This window comes from Ascaphus truei, chromosome 4, assembly GCF_040206685.1.
Source record: "Ascaphus truei isolate aAscTru1 chromosome 4, aAscTru1.hap1, whole genome shotgun sequence".
NCBI classification, from domain to species: domain Eukaryota; kingdom Metazoa; phylum Chordata; class Amphibia; order Anura; family Ascaphidae; genus Ascaphus; species Ascaphus truei.
The window spans coordinates 47,646,566-47,656,390 of record NC_134486.1 but is presented as its reverse complement, the minus strand read 5'-3'; the positions used below and the strand labels follow the sequence as shown (position 1 = coordinate 47,656,390).

The following is a 9,825-nucleotide window of genomic DNA, read 5'->3' as shown; positions in this document are numbered from 1 at the left end:
TAAAGGGAACTACCCGACCGTGTATGTGGAAGACCAGTGCATGCTGCTAACCACAAGCTTCAAGCTCTGAACCGGCAGAAGTACTACAGGACCCCAGAGTTTCTATCCAAGGCGCTTTTTTCTACTGAATTGTTGTGAGTGCATTGATTTTAGCATTGTGGTAATAAACCTTTTACAATTTACACTATGGAGCCCGCGCGGTCCCTTTTTGTTTTATATATACATACATACAATACTCGGGAACAAATGCATGAGAATTTCAGGAGAGATGGAAGAAGAGGCACAGCAGTGTAGGTGGTACACAAATCTTTATCGTAAACCCAATAAAACCTTAAGATTTTGTACTTACAATAAGCACATTCTTTAGGCGCATGTAAAAAAACTTTAAAAACAGCCGGAGTCGAATCTCCTGCATCAATAGACTTTTTCTAAGCTCCGCAAACGTCGGTGTCTCGCGGACACTCTGGTTCCGTGTGTCGCTTCCAGTGTCAGCCGTCTGGGATCAGGGAATGCGCTTCTTTCAGTTTTCTCTCTCTCTGGATTCCACCGTATTGACCCACTTGGGCAACCCCGATCAACCGATAGCATGGGTGGATTGCCCTTTCATCCCCGTCCAGCCAGCACTAACCCAGCACCCTATTAGAAGGCCTGAGAGATTGAGCATTTCCATACATATTCTGGAACTACCAGATGTGACAGCCTTTAGTAGCCGGGGAAGGGGCATTACATGTGTCCTCTTAACACAGCTTTGGAAGTTTCCTGTAGAGCAGGGGTGTGCAAACTGGGGAGCGGGTGCAACATTTTCTGGGGGGGGGGCGACACTTACAGAGGCCCCGCGCTCTTCCCCACAACATTTAAATTAAATGCCGGAGGAGCGCCCGAAGCTTATATATGTATATCCCTTGCCGTTCTCCGTCAGCTGCTAAATGATGTGAAGTTGCCATGGCAACGCGACTTCACATGACGTTGCGATGTCAGAAAACGCTGAAGAAAAGGAAAGGGGGGGGGGGGGCGCGAGCATGGGGTGAGAGCAGGCAAAAAAGTTTGCGCAACCCTGCTAGAGTATAGTTTCCCTTATATGTTATTTGTTAACACTTATTAAATTAAACCACTGATTTTTAAAGCAATCTTTTTACGTGCATCCGCCAATTCCGTGAGGCTATTTTGGGAGAATCTAATTTCCATTTAATCCATATAGGAGCATGCTCCGATATTATCATGTCTTCTATTTTTGTTACACTGATTTTTTTGTAAGAGATTGGTTGAGGATTAGAATGTAATCTATTCGGGTAAATACATTATGAGCATGTGAAAAGAACGTGTCATCTCATTCTTGTGGATTTTGTATCTTCCCAGGGTCAGCTAGATTTAAGTTGTTTTTGAAAAATGTAAGTATCTAGGTGAGAGTGAGGGGGTGTCACCTTGTTTCCAGATCTGTCTAAGCTAAGCTCCAGTCATCCACCACATAGAAATCCCAACCTACGATTACAGTCGTGCTTTTCCACTCAAGCAGCTTTTCATGTAAATCTGCAAAAGAAATATGGTGAGGCATATAAAGAGCATAGATATTAACTAACAACAACCTAGAGCCTTTCACAGTGATGTCTACTATAAGGTAGTAGACATCCCCTGGGTCTCACAATTTTGTGAATCGCATAGTTTAAGTCTTTGTTCAATATTACAGCAACTCCTCGTTACGTCTCCGTGTAGGATGCTGCAATTATATCCTTTATCCATGGTGTTTTAAGTCTTTTCATGTATTCATTTAACAGATGTGTTTCTTGTTCAAGTATCATAGGAGGCAGAGACTTTTTAATATGGGAAAATATATTTTCCCTCTTAACTGGTGAGTTCAGTCCTCCCCCATTCCAGGAGACAATGTTGATATTAGGAATTGGGGTTCATCATTATTTCCTTTTGTGTCTCTTTGCGGATGCATCTAACCAATTCGTTTTGGTTCAAGTCTCTGAGGGAAGGGTCTCACATAAGGCCGTGTGAGTCACTGAAACATATGACTAGTGTTTATAGTATTATATTGTAACATCACCAAGTGAATTACCTTCTACTCCCTTTCCCCTCCCCTTTCCACCACTCTCCCTCCCTCTTCCCCCTCCCCCTCTCCCCCACTCCCATTGACAAACAAGATTGACCATGTCTATTAAATACAAATTTAATACATGCATTAATTTTATGTGTTTTTACCATCTTTTTATCTTCTGAGAACACCTTGCGCTGACCGCTACATCACATTCAAGTCCTGTACTGTAATGATTTTGATCTGGGTCAAGGGGATCCCTCCCAGCCAGAGACCCCCCTAGGATCTGTAGGATGGGGCATTGTTACATTTGGTACACATTTTTAACAAACAACACAACTTTTAAATCAAATACTATAAACAACAAGATATTACTTTTAATTGTTGACCATCTTTCATGTGGTATTTCAATGCCCAATCCAACTATTTTCATGCAACCCAACTTTTACATGAATTTACCGGATATATCTTTATATTCCTATGGTGAATCTGAGAGTATTTTGTAGGACAGTTTTGCCTTTTCTGGGGTGTCAAAGAGCAAAGTTTCTGATTCCTTGACACATCTCAGTTTGGCTGGGTATAGAAGGGCAAATTGTTTCCCTTTCTGAAATAATTATTTACAAATTGGGGGAAATTCATTTCTCTTCAATGCCAGTTGAGAGGAAAAATCTTTTCCCATACGCTGAAGAATATTATCTGCATAATTGAGGAATCTTAAAATTACAGGCCTTGGTCTTGTTTTATTTGTGGTCAGTCAGGCCTATTTAATATGCACTTTCAATTAGTATACTTCCTTCTTTGTTTAGCACTTAACCCTTGTCTAAATAAGGCTTCAATATAAGCCTGTAGTGGGCTGAGGAATCCAGCAGGGAGCTGGTTAATTGTAGCTAAAGACAATTAACTAGTCTCCACCTGGCTAAGCAGACCTGTAGAAAAGCCTCCTGCTGAAAACTGCTTGGGGAGACTCTTGAGCACACAGAAGGACTGTGTGCTGACATCAAGACACCGGGACAAGCCCTCTATTCCAGGGTACAGCGAACCCGGGAACCGCCAGAGGCTGGCCCCTCAACGGACACCAACCCAGACTCAGAGACTGACATGAAGGGCCACCTGCTTTGAGGAACCTCTTTACACTTTGGGGTGATAGGTTGGTAAGGGGGTTATCCCCCTAGCCCTGCAGCTAGGGACTGGGGAAGTGAGTTAGCCATTACAAAGGGATAGGCTGTTTATTTGTTTATTTTTCTGATTTCATGCATTGTATAAAGTGACAGGCTGAATAAAGCCATGGTTTAATTTCCCCAAATCTGTCTTCCTGGTTGTACCTCTGCACATGTCTCTTACAAGCACTTTTAATTGTTGTGGTAGCCATTTTGAAAACATTTGTAGAAGCGCATTCCCTTTGACAGATTCCAGGATACCTGTTATGCGCAGGTTGTTCCTGCAGCTTCCATTTTGAAAGTCTTCCAGTTTCTTATGCCTGGTTTTTATGGTTTTGTCTTGTGATTCAACGATGTGTTGCAGTTTTTGAACTTCTGAATCACATCCCTGGGTTCTGGCTTCCAACTCATAATTTATGGTTATTTCCCCCCCCCCCCCGGCCGTTAGTGCTAATGAAATGCAAAGGAGGTGCTCCCCTTAACATCCCATATCCAGTAAAGGCTGTTCAAGTTAACGCAGAGATTAAACCTGACGTTATTTAGTGCACAAACAATATTAAAGTCCCCAGCGCTAAAGTCCAAGATACCGTGATCTTCAGATAGTCTCTGATATTAAAGATGGTAACTGGGCTCTGTTGAAAATGTTCCAGATGGGATGTGTCCTAGGAATGGACGGATGCACGTCTGAAATACAGATGAGAGGCACACCTGATTGCGCAGCGTTTTCTAGCAATCAGATCCCTATCTAAGACAGTGATGATTCCTACTCACATGATGAACGCCAATGTAGTCAGTGGAGAGAATCTGTGCTTGTTCCTCTTCTTTCAGCTCCTCTCACGACCCCACGTGCAGGCAGCTTTCTGGAGGAGACCTCAATCCACAATGGCGTCGGGGGTGGCTCCGTTGCGAAACCCCCACCGAGGGAAGGAATGGGCACAATATGGTGTAGTTTGAAACACTTTAATTAGCTAATACACTAAAAAACACATTAAAATACACTCACATGGTGCAATACCGAATTGTATTGCTCAAATTGCCGTCCGCAGCTTGCAAATCCTGCCCGCAAGATACAGAGAATCCCTGCACGCAGACACGCTGGTGGTACTGAGCGTGTGACGTCACCGCTGCCGGGAACTCTCCTTGCAGAGGCTACGGTGGCTGGGTTGGCTCAAGTGACTAGACTCCTCCTCCCTACGCGTTTCGTGACACGTGGTCACTTCCCCTGACGAAGTGACCACGTGTCACGAAACGCGGATCCCCTGACGAAGTGACCACGTGTCACGAAACGCGTAGGGAGGAGGAGTCTAGTCACTTGAGCCAACCCAGCCACCGTAGCCTCTGCAAGGAGAGTTCCCGGCAGCGGTGACGTCACACGCTCAGTACCACCAGCGTGTCTGCGTGCAGGGATTCTCTGTATCTTGCGGGCAGGATTTGCAAGCTGCGGACGGCAATTTGAGCAATACAATTCGGTATTGCACCATGTGAGTGTATTTTAATGTGTTTTTTAGTGTATTAGCTAATTAAAGTGTTTCAAACTACACCATATTGTGCCCATTCCTTCCCTCGGTGGGGGTTTCGCAACGGAGCCACCCCCGACGCCATTGTGGATTGAGGTCTCCTCCAGAAAGCTGCCTGCACGTGGGGTCGTGAGAGGAGCTGAAAGAAGAGGAACAAGCACAGATTCTCTCCACTGACTACATTGGCGTTCATCATGTGAGTAGGAATCATCACTGTCTTAGATAGGGATCTGATTGCTAGAAAACGCTGCGCAATCAGGTGTGCCTCTCATCTGTATTTCAGACGTGCATCCGTCCATTCCTAGGACACATCCCATCTGGAACATTTTCAACAGAGCCCAGTTACCATCTTTAATATCAGAGACTATCTGAAGATCACGGTATCTTGGACTTTAGCGCTGGGGACTTTAATATTGTTTGTGCACTGTTTTGTATCAGGTTTGGAATAACCTGACATTATTGTCACCTAGCTGCTTGCTCTTACAGCAATAGTTAGACTGTTTGTTGTGTTAGCACGTATTATATAATTTTTAGCACTGTATTTATCACACCTTAATTAGTGTAGGTAAGCGCTTTTTGGAGGGGTTATTTTCTTTGTTTTGTACTGACGTTATTTAGGTTGTCACTAAAGGTGGTGTTAGCTCTCTCCATCTCTCCAGACCCTGAAATAGGGGGGGTGGGGGGGAGAGAGACCTATTTTACTAGAGTCACTATATATGTCCCCTCAAACCTCCCTCGAAATAACATATGGAGAAATATATGTGCTCCAAACTGATCACACCATAGATACCTGGAAGATATGCTAATAGAATATGCAAAGTATATTTAAATGACTCGCACCCCACACCTCCTAAAAGATTTCCATCAGACTTATACTGCCAAGCCTAATCAGGCCTCAATTATACCGAAAACTGCAGAGCTGCAAAGCGATCCGGTGACGTCATCGTAGCCGTGCTACAGTACAAGTGCACATGCAGAAGAGATTTGTAGCGCTGCTGCAGGGAGACCTGCACAGTTCTTCACTTCCTGGTTTGTTGAAGATGCGCTGTGATTGGCCGTGCAAATCACGTGATGCGGCCTCAGTGTGAAAAAAAACAAAATCTCAAATCTCCTCGAGACAAACGCTCTGCAGTACGTAGCGCCGCTTACATCGCGCTTGGCATGTGCACTCTTCATGGTTTTGTTTCATTTGTTTTTCAAGCGCGCAACGTCACCGGATCGCTTTGCAGCCCTGCAGTTTTTTTGGTATAATTGGGCCTAAGGCTGCTTGTTGATAAAGGCGTCAGTCCCAACAGGATCAGAACCCACAACCTCTGCTATTTAGGGCAGCAGCTCCAGCATTGAAGTATCCCAGCTGCTGGATAGCGCCACGGTCACAGCGTACTTTACAGCTCTACTGCTCACACCTGGAAGTGATCTGCTTTAAAATACAGGAGCGTATCCACCAGGATGATTAGCTACAGGAGTGAGCAGTGGAGCACTAAAGTATGGTGTGTGATAGTGGAACTATCCTCTCTCTCTCCCCCCAACCACCATATTTCAGTGTCTGGATGGAGGTAATGTCAGTAAGACAGGTGTATTGCGTGCCGTGTCGAGCTAACGCAAGGCAGTGCTAATTTAACAAGCCTATTCTAATGAGATAACTAACTGGCTTTTCTTTTTGTATATAATTAGCTTAGTGGATACCAGTTAAACTCAGGGAAAACAACATCTGCTACCCATTTAGGTTGCCTTGATTTAATGGAGGCCTGTGGAACTTCCCCTATGTGTTCATTTGGGTTAATGTTTTTTGGATTGCATTTCTTTCTATATGAAATGTTTTCTTCAAAGACGGCTGAAATTAACTTAATCCCTTCCTTAGCCGTTTCTGCTGCAGCAGATATGCCATGATCTTTCGGTTCTGATATTAAGCTGCGATGATTCTCTGCCTCTGATACCTCTGGGGAATATGATGTAGTTTGTTTCTTTTTCATTTCTTTTTCTCCTTGTTTGTGCTTTTTTAGCACTAGCTGTTTAGTCCATTCATTTATCCATATTGTGTTACTTTGATTTTAGTGAGGTTGTCGTTCTAGATTTTATATATGCACTCATATATTTTAAGTATTTATTAGAGCTTGAGAAGTTAAGAATATATTGTGATTTATTGAACTATTACGGTATTTGTGTTCTTGCTTTTCTTTTTCTTGTTAGTTTGCTCTTGTGGTTTGTATGTTATAATTTTACGTGAGCTGTATTTGCCTGTGTTGTGGTGTTAGGCCACACCCTGCCTCACTGAGCCTCCTTCTTTTCCCACCTTCACTGCTGTTCTTGGCACCTTTTGTACTTTGGCGATACTGCTTTAGACCCGCGTTACGGTGGTTTCCCTGCTCACCAATTCTACTGAGCTCCTCTGGGACTTTTCTCGCCAGCGCTGCTCGGATTGTGGTGTTGGGTAACCTCACCTCATACTTAATATGGTTGTCATGGCTACTTCCCTCCTATCGCCACATGCATTTCCCGTGCATGATCACCGCCTGATCCTCCAGAGATGCGAGCCCATTATCACCCTAGAAACCTCCCGACCCTCCTCATCTAGCTGCTGTCACCTTGGCATCAAGTAAAGTATTGCTCACGCAACCTCACAGGTGTTTTCCTCGCTGGTGTTCGACGCGGTCATGCAAGCTTCCTACTGTTAGTTGCGGAACCTGCCAAACTATCTGAATCCTCCACAGGTGTGCTCCACATGGCTGCGGCCTAATTGACCTGAGACGCACACCTGGATTCACCTGGGCAACTCGCGAGCAATCTGGCTTCTTCAGCTTCCGTCGCTTTGGGGTTTGGAGAAAGTGATGCTTACACTGTCTCTTAGGTGTTTTTCTCGGTGCCGAGTTGCATACCGATGTAGAGCTATGGTCGATCGCTTGGCCGCGAGAATGGGCTGGTCAACCGTGTACAAAGACTTGACAGTCCACCTCACATCACCAAGCAGTCGGTAATGGCCCATCGGGATTAACACAGTGGGGGTCTCTGCGTCTGAATGGGACTCGCACTGTGTGAATCCTACCGGGTTGCACCTGTTTCTAAGAGATGCTCAGTAAGAGTGAGACTGAATCAGTCACTCTCCTTGTGTGCCTCTAATAGGCAATCGAACGGCTTTTATTTTAATAACATAGTATTGAAGCAGGGGGTCTCCGGAGTTGAGTCTAATTAATTGTAGGTTCGGGGACCCCCTTCTTACCGAGTTACAGGCCCCCGTTATTGGGTGCCGGTATCCCCGCCATGTTTAAATTCTCCCACGTCATGGCCCACGTGACTGGGACATTTAAACAATGCAGGGAGATACCGGCAACCCCATAACAGCGCCTGTAACTCGGGAAGCAGGGGTCCCTGAGGCTGAAATTAATGCGATTCAGATCCGGAGACCCCCTGCTTCAATACTGTGTTATCAAAATAGAAGCTTCATTACCTTAGCGGCTAGAGAGTACCTGGTTTATTGAGGGTCGAGGGTGTGTCTGAAGGGGGTGGTTACCCCAGGTTGGGTGGTTAGGCCTACCAGGAAGGTTGCAGGAGGGGTTTACCCCTTCATTTCCTTAGCGGTAGAAACCAAATTGGTAATGAAAGAGTCAACCCCTCCCATTACCCTTCCAGCATATAGTAAATTAGTTGTACTTACCCCTGCTAGGATGGAAGCTGTCCTCGTCCTCCTCGTCTTCCTCTGTGTTCTCTTCATCAATGGGCACCGACAGTAAAATAAAAAAACGAACTACTGACCTGCAACCCCTTAATCACCGTAGCGGTTGTTAACCACTATGGTAATTAAGGGGTTAACCCCCCTCCCGCTACACACACGGGAGGCCTATCCACCCTCCTTGGGGCAACTACCCCCCCCCCCTCTACCCACTGATTGTCACAGTGGTAAACCATGCCCACAATATGGGCATTGATTGCCACAATGGCAATGAATGGGCAAGCTACAAATAAAAAAACAAGCACTGAATAAAGTACATTACATTTCAATTAAAAAGAAAACATCTGCCAATAAATCAAATGATTGTCACAGTGGTAAACCATGCCCATAATATGGGAATGGTTTTCCACAATGGCAATAACTGGGCAACCTAAAAAAATACAAGCACCAAATAAAATACATCACATTTAAATAAAAGCCATAATTTGCCAAAAAATGCATTGATTGTCACTGTGTTTATCTATACCCAGAAATGGGCACATATAAACACATTGGCAGTCAATGGGCAACCTAAAAAAAAAAAACAATTACATAAATTACAATCAATGTGTGTCTTACCTTTGCTGGATTCACCCTCGTCCTACTCTTGACCTGCGACGCAATGCTCCTCAACAGCCGATGCGCAGAAGTCCATGATCGGCTGTTTAAAAAAAAAAAATTATGATTTTTATTGGAAATTATACAATCTTGTACATTAAATAAACTTCCTTCTTAATAATACAGCATGTTTCTTATTTAAATATTCCACTTTGTTTCTGTAGTTTACACATTTTGAAAATTCCCATTTTGTTTATTAATACAATAATAATTTTAACTGTATAATGATTTGACTGTATATTGTCAACCAGTTTATGTCATGTTTTTAACTTCTCTCCTCCTGGTGAGTCACCTGGGTTTGCGCTCCGTATATTCTTGAACACCCATCATCATATGTTGATTGAAGAGGATTCTCCTGTGAGTTCTTCAGTTCTTCCTTCTTTTTTTTTTTCCCTTTCTAATCTAAAAGGTCCAGATGTTGCTCTGAACGCTACTTGGGCTCAAATGAGACAGGACAGGCCTTATATAAGGCATGTGACGTCATATTTGAGTCTAAAAATTGTACACCCCCAATCCGATTGGTTGGTGTACCATGTGACAGCTTCCATTTTTTTTTAAGTATGTGACCTCATCTTAAAGGGTAGGAATCCAGACAATCAGATAGCATACGCTTCCCTCCCTTTAAGATGACGCCACAGCCTTAAAAAAAAATGGAAGCCATCACATGGTACACCAACCAATCTGATTGGTAGGTATACCATGTGAGGCCCACGTGACCGGGACATTTAAACCATGCAGGGACAGGGCCTGTAACTCGGGATGCAGGGGGATCCCAAGGCTGTTATTAAAATA

At 44.1% G+C, this 9,825-nt stretch overlaps 1 long non-coding RNA gene across 1 annotated transcript; it reads right to left on the bottom strand.

Moving 5' to 3' along the window:
• Positions 1 to 319: 319 nt before the first annotated feature.
• Positions 320 to 9,084, bottom strand: LOC142491934 (uncharacterized). Its single transcript, XR_012800599.1, has 3 exons — positions 8,995 to 9,084; positions 2,203 to 2,321; positions 320 to 1,527 (listed from the first exon to the last, which is right to left on the bottom strand). It is a non-coding gene; the product is annotated as an uncharacterized LOC142491934 (long non-coding RNA).
• Between the last annotated feature and the right edge of the window lie 741 nt (positions 9,085 to 9,825).